Source organism: Oncorhynchus keta, unplaced genomic scaffold, assembly GCF_023373465.1.
Source record: "Oncorhynchus keta strain PuntledgeMale-10-30-2019 unplaced genomic scaffold, Oket_V2 Un_contig_912_pilon_pilon, whole genome shotgun sequence".
NCBI classification, from domain to species: domain Eukaryota; kingdom Metazoa; phylum Chordata; class Actinopteri; order Salmoniformes; family Salmonidae; genus Oncorhynchus; species Oncorhynchus keta.
The window spans coordinates 1-5,000 of record NW_026290397.1 but is presented as its reverse complement, the minus strand read 5'-3'; the positions used below and the strand labels follow the sequence as shown (position 1 = coordinate 5,000).

General features: G+C 47.0%; 2 long non-coding RNA genes across 13 annotated transcripts; both read right to left on the bottom strand.

The window, feature by feature from the left end:
* Positions 1-407: 407 nt before the first annotated feature.
* On the bottom strand, positions 408-2,561 carry LOC127927043 (uncharacterized). Its single transcript, XR_008125992.1, has 3 exons — positions 2,365-2,561; positions 593-2,232; positions 408-517 (listed from the first exon to the last, which is right to left on the bottom strand). It is a non-coding gene; the product is annotated as an uncharacterized LOC127927043 (long non-coding RNA).
* Positions 2,562-2,637: 76 nt separating this feature from the next.
* On the bottom strand, positions 2,638-4,954 carry LOC127927042 (uncharacterized). Of its 12 annotated transcripts, none has more exons than XR_008125991.1 (5): positions 4,877-4,954; positions 4,501-4,752; positions 4,290-4,457; positions 3,605-3,941; positions 2,638-2,820 (listed from the first exon to the last, which is right to left on the bottom strand). It is a non-coding gene; the product is annotated as an uncharacterized LOC127927042 (long non-coding RNA). The 12 variants fall into 12 exon arrangements; XR_008125980.1 differs by having other exon boundaries at positions 4,501-4,794; positions 4,877-4,953; XR_008125985.1 differs by having other exon boundaries at positions 4,501-4,794; positions 4,919-4,948.
* Between the last annotated feature and the right edge of the window lie 46 nt (positions 4,955-5,000).

Genomic DNA, 5,000 nt, shown 5'->3' with positions numbered 1-5,000 from the left:
AGATTCTGTGGAATCAGGAGGGAACAAATAAGGACGTGGAATCCTCCAAAACAGGGATTTCTGGGAAAAAAAACTGGGAAAGTCTCTGGAATTTTGCAACCCCGGGAGAAGAAAGATGTGGGGTTTTTGAGGTCAGATGCGTCGACCTCTGGGATCCTTTGTGGACTCCGTCTGAGGGAGGAAGAGGAAACAGACAGACTGTCAGTTCATAATATATAAATAATATATGCCATTTAGCAGACGCTTTTATCCAAAGCGACTTACAGTCATGTGTGCATACATTCTACGTATGGGTGGTCCCGGGAATCGAACCCACTACCCTGTCGTTACAAGCGCCATGCTCTACCAACTGAGCTACAGAAGGACCATCAGTTCATCAGTTCACCTCATCAAACCAACATCAACCCTGTGATCAGTTCATCAGATCACCTCATCAAACCAACATCAACCCTGAGATCAGTTCATCAGTTCACCTCATCAAACCAACATCAACCCTGTGATCAGTTCATCAGATCACCTCATCAAACCAACATCAACCCTGAGATCAGTTCATCAGATCACCATCAACCCTGTGATCAGTTCATCAGATCACCTCATCAAACCAACATCAACCCTGTGATCAGTTCATCAGATCACCTCATCAAACCAACATCAACCCTGTGATCAGTTCATCAGATCACCTCATCAAACCAACATCAACCCTGTGATCAGTTCATCAGATCACCTCATCAAACCAACATCAACCCTGTGATCAGTTCATCAGATCACCTCATCAAACCAACATCAACCCTGTGATCAGTTCATCAGATCACCTCATCAAACCAACATCAACCCTGTGATCAGTTCATCAGATCACCTCATCAAACCAACATCAACCCTGTGATCAGTTCATCAGATCACCTCATCAAACCAACATCAACCCTGTGATCAGTTCATCAGATCACCTCATCAAACCAACATCAACCCTGTGATCAGTTCATCAGATCACCTCATCAAACCAACATCAACCCTGTGATCAGTTCATCAGATCACCTCATCAAACCAACATCAACCCTGTGATCAGTTCATCAGATCACCTCATCAAACCAACATCAACCCTGTGATCAGTTCATCAGATCACCTCATCAAACCAACATCAACCCTGTGATCAGTTCATCAGATCACCTCATCAAACCAACATCAACCCTGTGATCAGTTCATCAGATCACCTCATCAAACCAACATCAACCCTGTGATCAGTTCACCTCATCAAACCAACATCAACCCTGTGATCAGTTCACCTCATCAAACCAACATCAACCCTGTGATCAGTTCATCAGAACACCTCATCAAACCAACATCAACCCTGTGATCAGTTCACCTCATCAAACCAACATCAACCCTGTGATCAGTTCATCAGAACACCTCATCAAACCAACATCAACCCTGTGATCAGTTCACCTCATCAAACCAACATCAACCCTGTGATCAGTTCATCAGAACACCTCATCAAACCAACATCAACCCTGTGATCAGTTCATCAGATCACCTCATCAAACCAACATCAACCCTGTGATCAGTTCATCAGATCACCTCATCAAACCAACATCAACCCTGTGATCAGTTCATCAGATCACCTCATCAAACCAACATCAACCCTGTGATCAGTTCATCAGATCACCTCATCAAACCAACATCAACCCTGTGATCAGTTCATCAGATCACCTCATCAAACCAACATCAACCCTGTGATCAGTTCATCAGATCACCTCATCAAACCAACATCAACCCTGTGATCAGTTCATCAGATCACCTCATCAAACCAACATCAACCCTGAGATCAGTTCATCAGATCACCTCATCAAACCAACATCAACCCTGTGATCAGTTCATCAGATCACCTCATCAAACCAACATCAACCCTGTGATCAGTTCATCAGATCACCTCATCAAACCAACATCAACCCTGTGATCAGTTCATCAGATCACCTCATCAAACCAACATCAACCCTGTGATCAGTTCATCAGATCACCTCATCAAACCAACATCAACCCTGTGATCAGTTCATCAGATCACCTCATCAAACCAACATCAACCCTGTGATCAGTTCATCAGATCACCTCATCAAACCACCATCAACCCTGTGATCAGTTCATCAGATCACCTCATCAAACCAACATCAACCCTGTGATCAGTTCATCAGATCACCTCATCAAACCAACATCAACCCTGTGATCAGTTCATCAGATCACCTCATCAAACCACAATCAACCCTGTGATCAGTTCATCAGATCACCTCATCAAACCACAATCAACCCTGTGATCAGTTCATCAGATCACCTCATCAAACCACAATCAACCCTGTGATCAGTTCATCAGATCACCTCATCAAACCAACATCAACCCTGTGATCAGTTCATCAGATCACCTCATCAAACCAACATCAACCCTGTGATCAGTTCACACTGCTTTGAACCAAGATCAATCCAGCCTTGGGGAGAAACATCTTTCTGTCAATAAAACACACAAACCTTACCTATCATATTATCGTGACGTAGCGCTGGTAACCGCGGTAACGGCTGCTGTTTGCTCTCTGGGGGCTGTTTACTTAACGATAAGGCCCCTCAGGCTAGCTACTGACTAACTGTGTGGGGGGGAGTTTGGGGTGGTTCTTGGAACGGGACCAAAATAGCACTACATTTCCAATACAGGACTAACCCATAGACCAGGACCCGTAGGACTAACCCATAGACCAGGACCTGTAGGACTAACCCATAGACCAGGACCCGTAGGACTAACCCATAGACCAGGACCCGTAGGACTAACCCATAGACCAGGACCTGTAGGACTAACCCATAGACCAGGACCCGTAGGACTAACCCATAGACCAGGACCCGTAGGACTAACCCATAGACCAGGACCCGTAGGACTAACCCATAGACCAGGACCCGTGAGGACTAACCCATAGACCAGGACCTATAGGACTAACCCATAGACCAGGACCCGTAGGACTAACCCATAGACCAGGGCCCGTAGGACAAACCCATAGACCAGGGCCCGTAGGACTAACCCATAGACCAGGACCCGTAGGACTAACCCATAGACCAGGACCCGTAGGACTAACCCATAGACCAGGACCCGTAGGACTAAGCCATAGACCAGGGCCCGTAGGACTAACCCATAGACCAGGACCCGTAGGACTAACCCATAGACCAGGACCCGTAGGACTAACCCATAGACCAGGGCCCGTAGGACTAACCCATAGACCAGGGCCCGTAGGACAAACCCATAGACCAGGGCCCGTAGGACTAACCCATAGACCAGGACCCGTAGGACTAACCCATAGACCAGGACCCGTAGGACTAACACATAGACCAGGACCCGTAGGACTAACCCATAGACCAGGACCCGTAGGACTAACCCATAGACCAGGACCCGTAGGACTAACCCATAGACCAGGACCCGTAGGACTAACCCATAGACCAGGACCCGTAGGACTAACCCATAGACCAGGACCCGTAGGACTAACCCATAGACCAGGACCCGTAGGACTAACCCATAGACCAGGACCCGTAGGACTAACCCATAGACCAGGACCCGTAGGACTAACCCATAGACCAGGACCCGTAGGACTAACCCATAGACCAGGACCCGTATGACTAACCCATAGACCAGGACCCGTAGGACTAACCCATAGACCAGGACCCGTAGGACTAACCCATAGACCAGGACCCGTAGGACTAACCCATAGCAATCTGGTCAACAGTAGCGCACTATCAAGGGAACAGAGGGCCATTTGGGACTAAACTGCTATAGTGTTTACCTGGCCAGTGTTGTGTCTGTACTGTAACTCAGTCATGTAGTGTCCAGGTGTAACCTGTCTGTACTGTAACTCAGTCATGTAGTGTCCAGGTGTAACCTGTCTGTACTGTAACTCAGTCATGTAGTGTCCAGGTGTAACCTGTCTGTACCGTAACGCAGTCATGTGTGTCCAGGTGTAACCTGTCTGTACTGTAACTCAGTCATGTAGTGTCCAGGTGTAACCTGTCTGTACTGTAACTCAGTCATGTAGTGTCCAGGTGTAACCTGTCTGTACTGTAACTCAGTCATGTAGTGTCCAGGTGTAACCTGTCTGTACTGTAACTCAGTCATGTAGTGTCCAGGTGTAACCTGTCTGTACCGTAACTCAGTCATGTAGTGTACAGGTGTAACCTGTCTGTACTGTAACCCAGTCATGTAGTGTCCAGGTGTAAACCTGTAGTGTCCAGGTGTAACCTGTAAACTCAGTCATGTAGTGTCCAGGTGTAACCTGTCTGTACCGTAACTCAGTCATGTAGTGTCCAGGTGTAACCTGTCTGTACTGTAACTCAGTCATGTAGTGTCCAGGTGTAACCTGTCTGTACTGTAACTCAGTCATGTAGTGTCCAGGTGTAACCTGTCTGTACTGTAACTCAGTCATGTAGTGTCCAGGTGTAACCTGTCTGTACCAGTAACTCAGTCATGTAGTGTCCAGGTGTAACCTGTCTGTACCGTAACTCAGTCATGTAGTGTCCAGGTGTAACCTGTCTGTACTGTAACTCAGTCATGTAGTGTCCAGGTGTAACCTGTCTGTACCGTAACTCAGTCATGTAGTGTCCAGGTGTAACCTGTCTGTACTGTAACTCAGTCATGTAGTGTCCAGGTGTAACCTGTCTGTACCGTAACTCAGTCATGTAGTGTCCAGGTGTAACCTGTCTGTACTGTAACTCAGTCATGTAGTGTCCAGGTGTAACCTGTCTGTACTGTAACTCAGTCATGTAGTGTCCAGGTGTAACCTGTCCGTACCGTAACTCAGTCATGTAGTGTCCAGGTGTAACCTGTCTGTACTGTAACTCAGTCATGTAGTGTCCAGGTAACCTGTCTGTACCGTAACTCAGTCATGTAGTGTCCAGGTGTAACCTGTCTGTACTGTAACTCAGTCATGTAGTGTCCAGGTAACCTGTCTGTGTACTGTAACTCAGTCATGTAGTGTCCAGGTGTA